The sequence below is a fragment of the Panthera uncia genome, chromosome D1, assembly GCF_023721935.1.
Source record: "Panthera uncia isolate 11264 chromosome D1, Puncia_PCG_1.0, whole genome shotgun sequence".
NCBI lineage: Eukaryota > Metazoa > Chordata > Mammalia > Carnivora > Felidae > Panthera > Panthera uncia.
In genome coordinates, this window is record NC_064808.1 from 8608061 (window position 1) to 8627492 (window position 19432).

General features: G+C 47.6%; 1 long non-coding RNA gene across 1 annotated transcript; it reads right to left on the reverse strand.

The window, feature by feature from the left end:
• Window positions 1-9518: 9518 nt before the first annotated feature.
• LOC125932541 (uncharacterized) lies at window positions 9519-19139 on the reverse strand. The gene is made up of 2 exons (XR_007460668.1): window positions 16860-19139; window positions 9519-9831 (listed from the first exon to the last, which is right to left on the reverse strand). It is a non-coding gene; the product is annotated as an uncharacterized LOC125932541 (long non-coding RNA).
• Window positions 19140-19432: the final 293 nt, after the last annotated feature.

A 19432-nucleotide genomic window follows, 5' to 3' on the forward strand; every position in this document is an offset into this window, starting at 1 on the left:
CTTCCATCCCACGTGGTAGAGTCTCCTATCTGTCGCTGCCGGCCCCTGTGGACCACACACGCCTGTGGTCTCCTGAGTTGCCAAAGACCGGGTCCTCCTCCCTGAACACACTTTCAACCGATGCTCCTGGCCTCTGCCTGTACCGTACATGCTCATTCTGCCTTGAGGGCCTTAAGGTAACCTCATGTGCATCTCTGGTAACACGGATAAGCCCTGGCAGTTGGGCTGGGGTTGTTGTTTTGTTTTTTTGTTTTTTTGGTGTTTTTATGTTACTACCCATCTTTTTTTAGGTATGGCTCTACAGAAAGAAAATAAACTCTTTCATAACAAGACAGGTAAAAGCCTCCAGGTGATTCTAATGCCCAGGCAGTTTTGGGAAACTGCTCAAGTCTGCGGTTCTTCCCCAGGCTCTCTCTCGCGTGTGGCACAGCGCTGATTTCCATTTACCTGCTCCTTCCCAAGTGCCTCACTGCCCCAGCCCCCTCTGTGCCCGCATTCCTGAGGCCTGGGACCCTTCTGGGGCAGATTGCTTCATTGTGGCTGTTTTCCCATATGTCGGGTTGCACAGCACAGCATCAGGCTGCGATCCTGGCCTCCCTTGCCCCCAGCTGGGTCACAAAGCCTCTAGTTGGGGGGGGGGGGGATTCATCATCAGCTCACTCAGGAGATCCGCTGGCACGTTGGCCACCCCTCCCCTCCCCGATCTGCTTAGTGGCCCTTTCCGAGTGCCAGCAGGAGCAGCTGGGTAGAGCCACCACACGGGAACCCCCAGGGTTTGGGAAGGCCATGGCCGAGAGAGATAGGAGTTAAGGGAGATGCTTAACTCTCTCCGCTCCGCTGCTATGGGCCCTAGGCCTGGGCTCTGTGAGGCTACATCCTCACATGTTACACCGCTGAAACGGAAGAACATCTTGACTGTCCCAAACGCACAATGCTCTCCTTGTGTTTAATCCCACTGACTTCACCTTCTCTTGTCTGCAAACAGCTGGCAGGTGCACTGGGGTGTCAGCGATGAGGAGGAGGAGGAGGTGATGTGCTCCTCGGGACCCACAGTCTGGCGGAGGAGACAAAATGCTGTTGATTCTGGGATCATCGAGAGAGCACCCCGGAGTCGCTGGGGTTCGGGGGAAGGCCGGCTCGCAGAGGAGAGCGAGAGGCATCAGAGGAGACAGCATTTGGGTTGGCTCTTCGAGGAGGAATTTGTCAGCTAGAAAGGTGGAAGGAAAGTGGGCAGTTTAGACAGTGGGCAGGTCACGAGCGTGGCACAGAAAACGTGGGCCCCAAAGCCGCCCGTGCACAGGAACCGGATGGAGGGCAAACATTTGAAATCCCTCCGAAACCATTTCACTCATCCAAGAACCATTATCCTGAGCCTCACTACATGGAAAGCTCTAAGGTGGGTGCTGCGGGCAACAGGGAACAAATTAGTCTCCGCCCCAAAGGACATCCAGTCTGGCAGGGAAAGAAGGACAATAAAAATAGTGGACGATTATGGAGTTTTAGCTATAGATGGAAACTTCCAGATTTCCTTGTTCTAAACTTGCAGAAACGAGGGGAGGGATGACTCACCCACGATGAAAAGCCAGCTGGAGAGACAGCCAGGATCAGACTCAGATCTTCAGATTTCTGTCCCATGCTCTTCTCCCTGTGCCACAGCAGAAAGCTTGGACGGGCCCGTGGGAGCTGGAGGGACAGTGTGAGGGCTTCCGGCTGGGGAAAGGGTGCTGGTGAGGTGTCTGAGCTGGGCCTTGAAAGCCAGGATGGCACAGAGCGTGTGCTCAGGAGACCTGGGTGTTCAGAGACAGGGGGGCAGGAAGGGGTTCCCTGGAACCCAGGCTGGGGCAGTGGGGTGGGTCAGACCTTGTGCCAACCTTCCAAGAAGTCTATTTATCTCTGAGAGCAGTGAAGAAATGTGGAGACCAGAAGGAGGGAGCCTACTGTGGCTACACCCTGTCGGTGGCCCTAAGGTAGTCCCAGCCACGCCCAACTTGGTCTTTCCAGAATATGTAAATTTTTTACTTCCCCCTGCAGAGTGTAATCTTCCGGGAAACCAGGGATCATTCAACATGACAAGTGTGCTGGTCACTGAAGGGGATACAGAAATGATTGTCTGTGCCCAGAGGATGTGACCCTCTCGCCCAGAGGATGTGACCCTCTCGGCCAGAGGACACAAGTGACTTGAGGCAGGGTGTCAGGGCTAGGTGGGGGGTGGGTAGTAGGTACAAACACCTAGGAGATTAGGAATTACTACTATCCAAACAAACAAACAAAACAAAACAAAAAACCAGAAAATAACCAGTGTCGGGGGCACCTGGGTGGCTCAGTCAGTTAAGCATCTGACTTTGGCTCGGGTCACAGTCTCGTGGTTTGTGGGTTTCGAGCCTCGCGTGGGGCTCTGTGCTGACAACTTGGAGCCTGGAGCCTGCTTCGGATTCTGTGTCTCACCCTCGCTCTCTGCCCCTCCCCTCTTGCACTCTGTCTCTCTTTTTCTCAAAAATAAGCATTAAAAAAAAAGAAGAAGAAGAGAAGAAGAAAAGAAAAGAACAAGTGTTGGCAAGGATGTGGAGAAATTGAAGCCCTTGGTGGCGGAAATGTAAGATGGTGTCATTACCGTGACAAATAATATAGCAATTTCTCAAAACGCTAAAAATAGAAGACCACGTGACCCAGCCATTCCACTTCTGGGCGAATATTTGCAAGAACTGAAAGCAGGGTCTTAAAGATATATTTATTTGATAGCCATGTTCATAGCAGCATTATTCACGATGGCTAAAATGTGGAAGCATACACGCGTCCCCTGAATAAACAAAAATGTGGTCTCTACCCGCCACGGCATAGTATTCAGCCTTAAAAAGGGAGGAAAAGCTCACGCAGGCTACGTCGCGGATGGACCCTGTGGACTCCCATGCTAAGTGAAAGCTGGTTACAAAAAGATAGGGGTGCCTGGGTGGCTCAGTCGGTTGGGCGTCCGACTTCAGCTCAGGTCACGATCTCGCGGTCCGTGAGTTCGAGCCCCGCGTCGGGCTCTGGGCTGATGGCTCAGAGCCTGGAGCCTGCTTCCGATTCTGTGTCTCCCTCTCTCTCTGCCCCTCCCCCATTCATGCTCTGTCTCTCTCTGTGTCGAAAATAAATAAACATTAAAAAAAAAAAAAGATAAATACCGTGGGATTCCTCTTACGTGAGGTTACTCGAACAGTCAAGCTCGAGGAGACGGAAAGGAGAAAGGTGGTTGCCAGGGGCTAGGGAGGAGGGGACAGGGAGGGCGGTGGTATCGTTTAATGGGTACAGAGTTTCAGTTCGGGAATATGAAAAAGTTCCGGTGACGGATGCAGTGATGGGGGAACAGCAGTATGTATCTAAGACCGTGCCAGCGGACAATTAAAAATTATGATAATAATTAAAGGTAATAGCCACAATTAAGAAAAAATTAAGATAATAGCCAAATTATGGGAAGAGCCTAAATGTCCATCAACTGAAGAACGGACAAAGAAGATGTGGTTTATATATACAATGCCTACTTGGCAATGAGAAAGAATGAAATCTGGCCATTTGCAGCAACGTGGATGGAACTGGAGGGTATTATGCTGAGTGAAATAAGTCAGTCAGAGAAGGTCAGATACATGTTTTTACTCATATGTGGCTCTTGAGAAACTGAACAGAAGACCATGGGGGAAGGGAAGGGGAAAAGAACAGTTACAAACAGAGAGGGAGGGGGGCAAACCACAGGAGAATCTTAAATGCAGAGAACAAACTGAAGGGGGCAGAGGGGGGGAGAGGGGAAAATGGGTGAAGGGCATTGAGGAGGGCACTTGTTGGGATGAGCACTGGGTGTTGTATGTAAGCCAATATGACAATAGACTATATTCATTAAAAAACATGGTTAAGATGATGGGGGCGCCTCTGGGTCTCTCAGTCAGTTAAGCATCCAACTTAGGCTCAGGTCATGATCTCACAGTCTGTGAGTTGGAGCCCCGCGTCGGGCTCTGTGCTGGCAGCTCGGAGCCTGGAGCCTGCTTCGGATTCTGTGTCTCCCTCTCACCCTGCTCCTCCCCCACTCGTGCTCCGTCTCTGTCCCTCTCTCAAAAAATAAACATTTAAAAATGTATAAAAAGTGGTGAAGACGATAAATTTTATGTCGTATGTATTTTACCACAATAAAAAATTTGAAAAAGGAAAAAACCAACAGGAGATGAGGGGTCGGCAAAGGCTTCCTATAAAGGGCCAGACGGTAAATACTTTCAGCTTTGCAAGTCATACGATCTCTGTCACAACTATGCAAATACTCAGTTCTATCAGTTTGGCACAGAAGCCACCACAGATAAGGAATACACAAATAAGTGTGGCCAGGTTCCATTAAGTCTATTTACAAAAATAAGTCGCGAGCCAGACCTGTCCATGGGCTGTGGTCTGCTGATCTAGGTGTCCACACCTGTATCTTGACTTTCCATTGAGCACTGATCACAGGCTCTAGGTTTGTGAGGTTCTGTGTCTTTTAGAAAAATTTTTTTAATGTTTAGTTTTGAGAGAGAGAGAGAGAGAGAGAGAGAACGCGAGCAGCGGAGGGGCACAGAGAGACACAGAATCCGAAGCAGGCTCCAGGCTCCAAGCTGTCAGTGCGGAGCTTGGCCTGGGGGTCCAACTCCCAAACCACCGGCCACCCAGGCTCAGGCTCATGTTAACTTGTAGCCTCTTGTCAGGCAGAGTGCAAACAATTTCCCTCAGGTAGAAAAGATCTTTCCAAAACTTAAGGATTTTTGCCCTGGAGGGCAATACCAGTTCTGTATCAGACCTATGGTTCTCTCTAGCTATTCCTATAAATACCTTGTTCTTCAAATTCTCCCAGGAGTCATCATGGCTGTCCTGCCTGTTCCCTCATGAAGGAGTTAAAGAAATCTCTGATGCACAGTCTTTCCTTAAAAACAGAACAAAAACTATAAGAAATCCAAAAAGGGGGTGATCAGTGTTCGCTTCGGCAGCACATATTCAAAAAGGGGGTGATTCAAATTGCTGGGGAGATCGGGAAAGGCTTCTTGGAGGCGGCAGCATTTGAGAAGGGCCTGGAAGGTTGAGAAGGCTGGCTGGCTTGGGGGCCTGGTACAGGTCAGCGGAAGGCTGGGGAAACGGCATGGAGCTGGGACGGGGGGAAAGGAGCAGCACCCCAGCACACAGGCTGAGAATCTCTTCCGGGGGGCAATGAACGGCCCGGGGATCTTCGACCCGGTTCCCAAGGCCTCACGTGGCCCCCTGCTTGAGTCAGCCTGCATCGGGCTTGATGCTAAGGACAGGCCATGGAAAGAGGCAGGCCTTGAAGTGGGGGCCGGGCCCCAGCACTGCTGATGTCTGTGCGATCCTGATTTCCTTTTTTTTTTTTTTTTTTAACGTTTATGTATTTTGAGAGAGACAGAGAGAGAGGGAGACAGAGAATCCCAAGCAGGTTCTGCTGCACTTTCCGAGCGGAGCCCGATGCGGGGCTCGAACTCACAAACCATGAGATCATGGCCTGAGCCAAAATCAAGAGTCAGATGCTTAACCGACTGAGCCACCCGGAGCCGCCTGATTTCATTTCTTCACCCCTGCATATCAGCTTTTTCACCTGCAAACAAAGACAATAGTAATTGTGGATCGGGTGACTCACCGACTCAATGGCCCTGTGACTCAATGGCCCTGAAGGAGACGCCTTCGTGTTTGGTTCCCCACAGCTCTCATCACACCTGTGCTCAGGGCCATGCCCCCACCCTCACAGGCAGAGGCCGTGCCCCAGGCACCTGTTCTCTGGCTGGGAAGGGGGTAGAGGACAATGAGGCCCATGGGTGGGGCTTGTCCTGGCTGGGCGGCCAGCCGAAGCCGCTTCACGGATCATTCTCTCACTCCGACCGTAAACAATTGCTGAGGCCTGATATCACATCTTATATTTACAGAGCCATATTTTCTCTTTCTGGCGAACAACAGCAATTAGGTGGTTCTCAAAGTCGCTCTGGGTGTACACAGGGACGCACCCAGTGTGAGCCCATTGTACCCATGAACAAACTCTGGTTCCAGAGGGAATGTGACGCAGAGTCATCGAGAAGTCAACTGGTAGGGCTGGGGCTTAGGCTCCATGGCCTGGTTCATGGTGACTGTTGTCGGCCACTTCCTCCAGCTGCCTTTACATCAACACCAGGGCCTGCACTGGGGGCTGCTGGAAGCCGAGCTATCCCAGCCTGAGTGGCAGGGCCCGGGCTGTGGACGGATTGGTGACTGCAGGGCGGCCGGCCGACAAGTGAAGCTTCTTGTCCTCCCGCTTTTAGGTCGTTCGGCCTTAAAAGTACCTGGGGTATTATTGTCTGTTGGGGAATTGCCCTCGGCAGGCCCCCTGGGAAAAGAACCGTTAGGGAAGAAAATAAGGTTCCACCAGAAATTGTGCGGCCTTATGTTTAGCCCTTGCCGTCCCCTCTGGAGACTCCTCTACTTAAAGGAAGGATAGCCTCATACATTTGCCAACAAAGGCGGCCAACGAAGGAGAGACACGGATCCGAAAGCCCCGCTCCGGTAACTAAGGAGCGTATCTTTGGACACAGGTCCCTCTGACCCCTGGGTCCACTTGGCCCCCAGGAGGCATTCCAGATGATGACTGAACCTAGTCGGTTAAAGTACAGAATGGCTCATTGGTTCCTAGGTGCACTTTCTGTCTGAGAATGTATAAGGCATGGGTTTCTAAGGCCCTCTTGGCCCCCTTCCTGGCACCTCGGACCCAGGCGAACACTTTTCTTCAAAACCACGAATGGTTCAGGGAAACAACTAAGAGGGCGTGTCCCTGTAACTCTTCCACTTGAGGTGTTGAGAGATAAATGGCCTTTCGTGAAAACAGCAAAGCAAATACTTTATAAATTATAGATGAACATAGATACATAATAAAAACAAGAAACGAAATTAATCAATAAGCAAAGGGCAGGAGGGAACGTTATGACAAAACAATCATGTTATTCCTTATTGGGTGATTATGCAAAGGGACAATTTTGGAATTGGGTAATGTTAGAAAAACGTAGATGACGTACGTTACAAGGAAATCACTAGCATATATTATGCCACGTTTAGTGCAATAAAGGGGCCAGTTCAACACACTGCTGTCGTCTGTGTCCATTTTTATTTTAGTTTTTTATTTTTATTTCTGTTTTAGTTTTGTTTTATTTTCACTTTTTCGCCGACGCCCTTCATCCTTCGGGAACCCCCGGACCTGCTGGAGCTGGACTCCGGCAGGGGGCTGTCAGACTGATGACTGTAAGTAAAATGGTCTCTGAAATCGCTTCCAGCGACACTGAGGTGTGTCTGGTTGAGGGAAGTGCTCTCTAGGCTCTAGGTGCTGCTCAAAGCCTCGAGCGAGCGTCCCAGACTGAGCCCAGGCAGCTGGGAGGCGCTGGGCGTGGAAGGCAATCTCCATCCGCTTTCTGGGGAGATTACTGCCTCCTTCACTCTCAGACTCTGATTTGCTGGCCCCGGTGGTACCACAAGCTGAGCGCCTCAGGAGCTCTGGTCCTTCTGTGACTGTGGCCGCTGATTTGTTCCCTGGCTTCCTGCTGATCGGGGCTAATTCCTGAAAACTCAAAGTCCGTCTCTAGGCAGGAGCAGACTGTGGCCTGAGCTGAACAAGCCTGTCTGCGGCTCTGAGGGTATGAACTCACTCCCCCAGATCAGTCGCTGAGCTGTGGGGCCGAGTCACAAGGTGGAGATAAACAGCCAGGAAAGTCAGTGAAATGCTGACCTTGGAGTGGGCCGCTCAACCTCGTTCCCCAGCAGCGGGGACTGGGCAAGAGACCCCCTCTGCAGTCTTGGGGCGGGGGGCTCTTTAGCTCAGCCTCTGGTTGCTGGCCCCTTCCAGAGAGGGGGATGACCTTGTCGGGCACTCCTTCTCACTCTTCCACGGTCTTCCTACAGCATCTTTTGTGGCCTCGGCATTCACGGCCAGGGGCAAATCCCTGCAAATCCTTCTGGACATTTCCTTAAGGAACAAATCATGAGCCAGCGAGCAATCCCACTGCTAGATAGATCCACCAGAGAAACGAGCATGGAGGCCCGCCAAAAATAGTAATAGCAAGCACAGAACAATCCGGACAGCTTTATTCGTAACAGCCCCAAACTGGAAACGTGACAAACGTCCATCAGCAGTAGGAAGCATCAATAAATCGTGATATGGTCCCACGGTGGGACAGCACTCAGCAATAAAAATTGTTATTGTTCAACAATACCTGGAATACCTGGAAGAATTTCACAGACGCAGTGATGATCAAAAGCCAGCAGACCTACGATACAACGTGCTGCGAGATGCCATTTAGATGAGATCCAAGAACAGCCCAAGTGAATAGATGGCGATACCGGTTAGAAGAGTGGCTTCCTCGGGATGGGGAGACCGCCCTGGGTATTGGAAATGTTCCTTGCCTGGGTGGTAGCAGCATAAGTGTGTGTGTGTGTGTGTGTGTGTGTGTGTGTGTGAAAATCTTCAAGTTGTATACTCAAGATTTGTGTATGTTACCATATGTACGTTATGCCTCGATTAAAGCAATTAAAGGACCAATGATCTCACGGTTCGTGAGTTCAAGCCCCGCATCAGGCTCTGCGCTGGCTCAGGTGTGCTTTCTCTCTCAAAATGAATGAATGAATGAATGAATGAATGAATGAACAATCAAATGACCAAATACATTTAAAATTTGTTCTATAAGATATACATTCTGGCTCTTTTCCCATGAACATCCCGGCCACACTGGCTCTCTTTGTCAGTTGGGTGCTGGGGTGGGCAGCTCCATAAGTGGCTCCTCAGAGGTTTCCTGCTCCAAAGCATGAGAGGCTCTGAATTGCTGCCCTGCCCCCATGACCGGCCCACAGAGGCACCTGCTTCCCTTTGCCTTCAGCCCCCTTGACCTCTTGTCTTCCCATATAAAGCGCCAAAGGAGAAAAGAGCAGGAAGATATGGGACCTGAGACATGGGAAGGCCACATGAAAGGGTGAACATTTGAGCAGGGCCATGGCGGAAAAAAGTCTAGGAGGATCTGTGCTATGCGGGTAACTATGGTTAACTCTGCAGAGAGAAAGGCAAGGGAATGTTCACGTTTTACTCCACATATTTCTGTAATGGTTGAAGTTTTTATTTTATTTTATTTTATTTTAATTTTATTTTTTAAATGTTTATTTATTTTTGAGAGAGAGAGTGTGAGTGGCGAAGGGGCAGAGAGAGGGGGAGACACAGGATCTGAAGCAGGATCCAGGCCCCGAGCTGTCAGCACAGAGCCCGACGTGGGGCTCAAACTCACAGACCGCGAGATCATGACCTGAGCCGAAGTTGGACGCTCAACCGACTGAGCCACCCAGGCGCCCCTAATTGAAGTTTTTAAATGAACACGAATTACCTCTATATTTAAAAATAATAATAACATATATTCACAAAACTCATATAGTCCGACCATCTCAGTGGCGAAGGTACAGGCAGAGGCGGGAGCGTTTTGCCCAAGATTATACGACTACCCTATGGCAGACCAGGGCTGTCATCGGGCCCTCTGGTTACCCGCGTCCTGCTCTTTGGAACTTGTTTTGTACAACACCTGGCCTGTAATTCCAGTTGAATGTTCTTGGTTGCTGATCATTTCGTTTGTTTTTCTGACTGAGATTTTTCTCTCAGGATACGTAATATATCAGCTCAGGCCACCATATCAAAACACCACAGGCCCAGTGGCTTAAAAAGCAGAAATGCTTTTTCTCGCAGTTCCGGAGACTGAATGTCTAAGATCAGGGTGTCACCACGGTGGGATTTCTTCCTGGCTTGCAGATGGGACTGCCTTCTTGCTGTGTCTTACATGGTATTTCCTGGGTGCAGAGGGAGAGAGGGAGTTCAAGCTCTCTGGCATCTCTTCTTACAAGGGCACTAATCCCATCAGACCAGGGCCCCACCCTCATAACCTAATGACCTCCCAAAGACCTCATTACAAAAACCATAACATTGGGTGTCCAGGCTTCAACATATGACTTGGGGTGGGGGACGCACACATTAAGTCTATCACACAGACATAGCCCTCCCAGATACGGGACATAATTACGACTCCTTTCTCCATCTTGGACATATTTTCCCCCTGAACTTGATTTAGTTTAACCAACAACTCTTTACTGAGCACTTACTGTGTTCTAAGATCTTAGGATACATCGGTGAACAAAAGGACAAAGACCCCTATCCTCATGATTCCTTTTTAATGTTCGTGGACCCCGGGGCTTAGTCCTTGGTTCCCTTTCTCTTGGCTTAATCCACTTTCATTCTCTTGGTGATCTCATCCAGCTTCACAGCTGGCTGTAGACAACATGTGTAAGACAAAGACTCCTACCTTTCGACTTGCAACCCCATCTCTCCCAACTCCACTGCCCACCCAGCACTCCCACTTGCTTGACTAATATCTGTAGTGGGTGGTATGGGATGCAGGCTGGATTTTTCCCCTTCAGGTCCAAGGTACTCATTCCCAAAGCCATAGGGGGTGTTGCCTGCTCATAGCCGACCTCCCCCAGGGACTGCCTTCGGCTGAAGGGAGCTGCGTCACCCAATCGAGTGACTGAGGTAGCCGACCAAGGCTCAGTCCTCTCGCTTCAATTCAAGACAACTTTAAGAAGTCATTCCAGGGACCCTGGGGGGCTCAGTCGGTTAAGTGTCCAGCTCTTGATTTCGGCTCGGGTCAAGATCTCACGGTTTGCAAGGTCAAGCTCCGCGTTGGCCTCACTGAGCATGGAGCCTGCTTAAGATTCTCTTTCTCTCTCTCGTCCTCTGCGCCTTCTCCCCTGCCCGCACACACATTTTCTCTCTCTCAAAATCATTCCAGTTCAGGTACGTGGTATGTGGCCATTGAGATGGCAGATAAGTTCTCCTCTATCCTATCTGGAAGGATGACAGGAAGTTGTTCACATTCACAAGGGATGAACAACAGCATCCATTATGGTCTAGCCCCAGGGCTATGTTAACTCTCTTTCGTCTGTCACGAAACCGACTGAAGGGACTCGGACCGCCTGGACATTCTGCAGAATATCTTCTTGATCCACTATGTCAATGAACGAAAGTGGAAAGTGGATTGGAGTCTTGATGAGACATGTTTGTTTCAAAACAGGGAAAATAAATCCCATGAGGAGTCAAAGGCCCAGTTAAAAATGCATGACCACGCCTCACACAGATGTTTATAGCAACGTATTTCATAATTGCCCAAATTTGGAAGCAACCAGGATGTCTTTCGGTAGGGTGAATGGATGCATAAACATCCAGATGATGGAATATTCCTCAGTGCTAAAAAGAAACGAGGTATTAAGCCGTGAAAAGACACAGAGGAAGCTTAAATGCACCAAGTGAAGGAAGCCAACCTGAAAAGGCTCCGTACTGTACGATCCCAGCTATCTGACATCTGGAAAAGGCAAAAGTATGGAGATGGTGAAAACATCAGTGGTTTCCAGGGCTTGGTGGGAAGGGAGGGATGAACAGGTGGAGCACAGAGGATTTTTAGGGCAGAGAAACTACTCTGTATGATACTATAATGGTAGAGACATGTCATTATACATTTGTCCAAACCCATAGAATGTTTGTTCCACGCCAAAAGTGGACCCTAATGCAAACCATGGACTTTGGGTGATTATCATATGTCAACACAGGATCCTCAATTGTAACAAATGTACCACTCTGGTGGGGGCTGTTGATAATGGGAGAGGCTGTACATGTGTAGGTCAGGGGGTACATGGGAAATTGCTGTACTTTCTGCTCAGTGTTGCTGTGAACTTAAAACTTCTCTGAAAAGTAAAGCCTATTTTTAAAAAAGAGTCAAAGGCCCACCACATCAGTGAAATTTTTAGGGGTCTTGGAGCATTTAGGACATCCTTTTTTTAAAAAATATTTTTTAAATGTTTATTTTTGAGAGAGAGGGAATAAGCAGGGGAGGAGCAGAGAGAGGGGGACAGAAGATCTGAAGTGGGCTCCGCGCTGACAGCAGAGAGCCCGATGCAGGGCTCGAACCCACGAACTATGAGATCATGACCTTGGCCAAAGACGACTGAGCCACCTAGGCGCCCCAGTACATCCTTTTCAAAGTAAAAGACAAAGTAAAAGATAAATTGCATCTCTCACCATGAAGCAGGAAGCATAATGCCTGGCAGGACTCTTACGGTTCTAGAAGCTGCATATCCTATACTTGGGAATACTACTCTGACCCGTTTGCTGTGCGGCATAGAAGGATGGCTAGATTTTTTTTTAAATTTTTTTTTTTCAACGTTTTTTATTTATTTTTTTTGGGACAGAGAGAGACAGAGCATGAACGGGGGAGGGGCAGAGAGAGAGGGAGACACAGAATCGGAAACAGGCTCCAGGCTCCGAGCCATCAGCCCAGAGCCTGACGCGGGGCTCGAACTCACGGACCGCGAGATCGTGACCTGGCTGAAGCCGGACGCTTAACCGACTGCGCCACCCAGGCGCCCCAAGGATGGCTAGATTTAAGTGGGGTTCAGTAGAGGGAAAGTTTTCTGCAACAGGTCCGGGCTGAAATGCAGGAAGCCCTACCATTTGGGTCATAAAAACAGGCAGATCTCTACCATAATATCTGTGCTCTCAAAAGATATGTGGAGCTTATGTCAAATCCCAAAAGGAGAGCCACATCATAAACTCCAGAGCTCTGAAACAAGGCCAAGCCATCTGCAGCAAAGAATTTGAAAACCGGCTCCTGGCATGCTTTGATTTTTGGTAGAGATGGAGTAACTGACCATGGGATATCAAATAATCATGTGGCCAGACTGCCCATCATGAGCTGGCTCCTGTCAGAGCTACTGGGTCAAGGTCATGTGGGTCCAGGAGCAATGCACTATAAGACAGACCAGAAGGTACAAGTAAGCTGAAGGAGCCAATTGCCCAGATTTCCATGTCATCTGGGACTATGGTACCAGTATCTCTCCTCAGCTCACATGTATGGCTACATGCTCAGTCCTTTATGACCAGCTGATGGAGAAGGAAAATGGCCAACTTGGCTCACATATAGGTCAGCTTGGTATGTGCGTGCAAAGCAAAAATGGACTTGTGATGTACAACTGCTCCAGACAGTGGTTAGGGGGAAATCCTCCCAATGGGCAGAACCTCGTGTTGTGTGGAAAGAGAAGTGGCCTTGGTTAAGAATGTACCTAAACTCATGGACAGTGGCCAATGGCTTGGCTAGTTGGTCACGGGGTCTGGAGGGGTAGAAATTTTGGAAGATCAGGGACAAAGAGGCAGGTGGGAAATCCCGTGGTAGTCAGTAAAAAGTGTGAGTATCTTGGTATCGCATGTTATCCCCTACCAGAGAGCATCTGCTATGGAAGAGGCACCAAGCACTCATGTGGTCAGAGCCACCCAGTCAGTTCATGTCAGCCGGCCCCTGTCATCAGCCATTCCGGTACTGAGATGTTGCCCTTGAACGGAGTAGCCATGGTGGTCAAGATTACATGGGAGTTCAACAGTGTAGGCTCCCCTCTTACCCTCTAACGTCACTGTTGACTATCCAACCTGGCAGCAGAGACACCAGTGTGTTAGAGCCAGCCTACGAAGCTTTGGGACAGTCGACTGTCCACCTTTCAGGAGTTTTGTGCGACAGTTGACATCATGTTGGTAGCGTGGAATTGGCCATGGTGGGAATACTTACAACACGGAAATCAGCAGATGCTACAAGTCAGGTTCCCACGCCCCCCCCCCCCCCACGGCGCCTACTCAGATTTTTAAATATTTACCCAGCATACTAGTCAACAGAGACCAAGGCTGAGCCCCTGATACAGTACCATCCCTTGAGGACACCAACCAGCCCCTTGATAGCAAGTTGATTACATTGAACTTCTTTCACCTTGAAATGGGCAGCAATTTATCTTGACTGAAATTGACACATATATCAGGGCCTTTTCTGCCAACAGGGCCTCACCCAACAATATTATCTGAGGGCTTACAGGTTCAACTCACTACCCCAAGACCCCACACTATCTAGCATGGGACTAAGGAACATACACTAGAGCAAAGGGGGTGTAGCAGTGGGGACATGACCAGAGAATCCACTGGCCCGATCACATAGGGCAACACCTAGAAGCTGGTAGAGTGATGGAACAGCTTTCTGAAGGTACAGCTGAGTTATCACCTTGTAGGCAATACCCTACAAAGATGGGGTGCCATTCTCCAAGATGCGGCATACACCCTAAATCAATACCCTTTATAAGGTACTGTGTTCCCAACAGGCAGAATACACGGGTCCAAGAATCAAGAAGTAGAAGTAGGAGAGGCCTTGTTTACCATCAATCCCGGTGACCCAACTTGGGGAATTCGTGGGTCCAAATCCTGGAACTCTTAGCAATACGGGTTTAGAAGTTCTGGTTCCCGGAAGGAGAACACTTACTAGAAGACTCAGCAAGAGTCCCATTAAATTGCAAGCTATGGTTTGTTCCTGACCACTTTGGGATCCAATAGAGAAGCAAAAAAATAAGTCACCATCCCAACAGGGCTAATTGCCCCCATTCATCACAAGGAGATAGAACGTATACTATACACGAAGGGCAAGGAAAAATTCGGCACCACGTAATCCACTAAGTGCATTTGAGAACACTTTGCCCAACTTCCTGTGTCAGCTTCACTGAGCTAAAATTTACAAACGATAAAGTTCACTACTTTTTAGTGAACAATTGTATGGTTTGAGGAATATAGATAATAATGTAACCACCACCATGATCATAGTACAAAACATTTCCACATCTTGCCAAAAAATTTCCCCGTGCCCCTTTGGAGTCAAATCTCTCCTCCTTCCCCTTGGCCCCTGGCAACCACTATGTACTTTCTAGCATTATTGTTTTGCCTTTCCTAGGATTTCCTGTACAAGGAATCATACAGTATGTAGTATTTTGTGTCTGACTTCTTTCATTTAGCGTAAAGCTTTCAAGATTCATCCATACTTGCTTGTAGCAGTAGTCTGTTCCTTCTGGCTGCTGAGCAAGTATTCCATTATATGGATTGGCTACATCTCACTTAGTTTCTCCATTCACCAGGCACCAGACATTTGGGCTGTTTTCAGTTTGGGGCTATTATCAATAACACCACGGGGCGCCTGGGTGACTTGGTTAAGCGTCAGACTTTTTTTTTTGAAAAAAATATTTTTTCTTTTTAATCTTTATTTGTTTTTGAGAGAGAGAGAGACAGAGAGAGACAGAGAGAGAGAGACAGAGAGAGAATCCAAAGCAGGCTCCAGGCTCTGAGCTGTCAGCACAGAGCCCAACGCGAGGCTCGAACTCACAAACCTCGAAGTCATGACCTAAGCCAAAGACAGACACTTAACTGAGCCACCCAGGTGCCCCAAAACATTTTTATTTTTAATGAAGTCTAATTTGTTCACTGTTTTCTTTTAAACAGAAAGAAAGTAGTCATCTTGAGTAGTCAAGAAATCTTTTCCTAACTTATCACTAGGATTTTCTCCTGTGTTGGTTCTTGATTTTTACTGTTTTAGCTCTTACATTTAGGTTTATGATTCTTTTCATTTTTGTTTTTGATTTTGTTTTTAGATGGGAAGCATTTCCTCATCTCCTATTTTCTGGAAGATTTTGTGTAGAATTGACAATATTTTCTCCTTAGATATTAAGTAGAATTTACTAGTGAAGCCATTTGGGCCTAGAGTTTGTTTTATTTTGTTTTTTGGGGGGCCTTTTTGTGGGAAAGCTTTAAAACAAACAAACAAAACAAAAAACTAAACAGAAATCCATACTTTATTCAGAGTTCCTTAGTGTTTTTAAAAAAAATTTTTTTTAATGTTTATATATTCTTGAGAGAGACAGAGCATGAGCAGGGGAGGGGCAGAGAGAGAGACACACACACAGAAGCCGAAGCAGGCTCCAGGCTCCGAGCTGTCAGCACAGAGCCCGACACAGGGCTCAAACCCACAAACTGAGAGATTATGACCCCAGCCGAAGTCGACACTTAACCGACTGAGCCACCCAGGTGCCCCAGAATTCCTTGGTTTTAACCTACTTCCCCTTTTCTGTGCGAGATTCTTCTCCAGGACACCACACTATATTTGCTCGTCATGGCTCCCGAAGCTCTTCTGTGATAGTTTCGCAGACTTTTCTTGTTTTTGATGACTTTGACAGTTTTGAGAGGAACTGGTCAGATAGTTTGTAGACTGTCCCTCAACTGGGATTTATCGGATGTTCTTCTCATGATTAGACTGGGGTTATGGATTTTTAGGGAGGTAGACCACATATAAACCAGCTCTGGCAATAATTATCCATGATTTACATTCCCCTAATAAAAAGATAAAGGCTCAGAACGGGGTAAAAATGAGAGTCAAACTATCGGTTGCTTACGGGAGACTCACCTAAAACAAAATGATCCCAAAAGGTTAAATTAAAAATTAATGGGATGGTTGGGGCGCCTGGGTGGCTCAGTTGGTTAAGCCTCCAACTTCATCTTAGGTCACGATCTCGCGGTTCCTGAGTTCGAGCCCTGCATTGGGCTCACTGATGTCAGTGTGGAGCCTGCTTCAGATCCCGTCTCCTTCTCTCTCTGCCCCTCCCCGCTGGTACTCCCTCTCTCAAAAATAAATAAACATTTAAAAAAAATTAGCGAGATGGCAAATGCAAAATGAAAACGGCAATTTTAATACCAGACAAAGCAGAAACTCTCATTCAATGTCAGAGACTCTGTCTTTTTAGGATGTACTGAAAACTCACCTCTCTGCCCCTCAGAGCTTTTGGGGGAGGGAAGGATCTGGGGGGAGCCTGATGGAAAGACTCCAGGCCAGACTGCCGGGGACCCAGCTCACCAAAGTGGCTAGGACAGGTGGTATCCTTCCCATGCCCCTGGGCCACAGATGATTGTGCTGGCATCTTACCACTTCGGGAAGATCCCCTCCCATCCTTCTCTGTGGCTTCAAATCACTTCTGTCGATCCAGAGAGAATCAGCTGAGGAAGGAAGAGACTCAGTGAGGAGGCCTTGTCAGGCCTGGCTCACCATGTCCCTTCTTCCCTCTAGGACTCCATTTCCTTAACTGCAAAAGGAGTTTGGATTTTCTGACCTCCAAGCTTCACGTTGGCACCAACTGTCAAGGTTGCTCCTGTTCGATTTCTTTCCCCTCTTTTATTGTTGTGGTTGTTGAAATATCTGTCCCATCAGTGTTACTGATCATGTGCCAAACCTACCAGCCATGGGAGGTGTGGGCAGCCCGAGTCTCTGCCTCAGGAACACTGTGAACTCATGCTGCCCATCGTGATGCCCCAGAGGGCTGCCCCTACCCATCCTGTTCTCCCGGGGGAGGAAGGTGCACCCAGAGCAGAGGGCTGGGGTGTCCTCTCTTGACGCTGTCTCTCACACGAGAGCCCCTTCTAACTCTGGCCTTCCCCTGACTTCCTAGACCGAGGGGCTCAACCATTTTAGCCCTCAGTTTTCTCTGAAAAATAACCCCTTCTTGTCCCTACCTTAGTTATACAGATAAAGAAAATGCCAGGTAAAGTTACTTGGGCTCCCTCTCTCTCTCTCTTCCTCCCCCACTCATGCTCTGTCTCTCTCTCTCAAAAAATAAATGAACATTAACACAAAAGTTAAAAAAAATATGTTAGCAAAGAAAACCCTTCTGTAACTACGACCAATATTATGAATTTGAAGCAAATACTTCCTCTTTCTACTTGTAAGTAGCTACTGAGGGATGGGAAAGTTAACCGTCTTGCCTGAGGTCTTGCACGGCAAATTAGAATTAAAAAATTAAAAAAACAACAACTACAGCTCTTCCTACTCCTTATCCTACTCCTTAGTATATGTTCCATCCACTTAAACACTGTCACCTCTCACTGTTCATATTTATTTAGGTGTGCAGTAACAATCTTGGGTTTTTTTATCGGTAAGAGATACATACCAAAATATTTACATTGGATGACATTTCATGATGTTTGGGATTTGTTTCAAAATACTGTGGAGAAATATGTAGGATGAAACAAAGCTGGCAGTAGGGTGAAATTGTTGATGGTGGGGAGAAGTCCCCTAGGGTTCATTCATTATCTTATTGTCTCTACTATTGTATAGGCTTAAAATTTTTTGTCATCAACAATAAGGTGAACTATTCTTTTCCTCTTCTTCCACACACTAATCTCTGACGCCTTTCCCCCCCTCCTACACATTTGACCACATTTTCTGATAACATCTAATCTCAGTCTGTAATCTAAGCACTGGGGGGGGGGGGGCGGGTCATGAAAGGGCAAAGGGAAGGACAGCAGGACAGGGAGGAAGGACAGGTAACACCCATCACCTTTTGAGTCTTGGGAGAATGAAAACAATCACGCCTAAGTGAGGGTTCATTATGCTATTTTCCCCAGGCAAGGTAAAAGGCAGGGGAGGGGCTCCTCAGGGCTTTTGAGCACAGGTTGGGGTTTAATTGTACTTGGGAACTTTGCTACTGGGACCTCGCCCTGGTGACTGATCTTGCCCTGATGACTGCCAATCTACTGAGGAGAACTTGTCTAGCCAAGTCCAAGGAGAGCAAACTCACCGTCTGTGTACTCACCCCTAAAAACGTTCAAAGACTCCGAAGGAAATAGCACAAAAGGCACATTGGCGTTTGTCCCATCTGCAAAAACTGTGAACTCCAGTGAGACTTAGAAGACAAATGTGTGTCAAGAGAAGAAAAGAAAAAAATGAAATATGGTGAAACTCTTGCCAGACAGAAGGAGAGGTTGCCAAGACGCTGCTAGGTAGGGCTGAGCAAGAACAGCAGGTTCTAGACCAAGGGTAAGAGAACCAAAGAGCTGCCCACAAAAAGATTTCCAACTTTGGTAAGGAAAAGTGTAAGTAAGGTTAACTGACTGACATCCAACAAGTTTACAGGTAAAAATATGTTACAATTAATATCCTTAGTAGAGAGTTCTTATAAATGAATGAAAAAAAAAAGACTATTGTCCCAATAGAAAAATGGGCAACGGATATGAACAGGTAATTCGAGAAATAAAAATCATCAATGACACAGGAAAAGATGCTCAACCTCATTAGTAATCAAAGAAAGGCAATATAAAATAGCAACGAGAAATATTTTTGGTCAATCGTACTGACAAAGATCTCAAAAACTGATAATATTTGAAGTTTGTGAATGTCATTACCAATAAATTGCCCAAGTTGGTTCTGTTTATGGAGGGCAATTTGATAATATATAACTAAATTTAAAATGTACATGACAGGGGGTGCCTGGGTGGCTCAGTTGGTTAAGTGTCCAACCTTAGCTCAGGTCATGATCTTGCAGTTCATGAGTTCGAGCCCTGTGTCAGACTCTGTGCTGACAGCTCGGAGTCTGGAGCCTGCTTCGAATTCTGTGTCTCCCTCTCTCTCTGACCCTCCCCTGCTTGTGCTCTCTCTTTCTCAAAAATAAATAAACATTAAAATAAAATAAAATAAAATAAAATAAAATAAAATAAAATAAAATA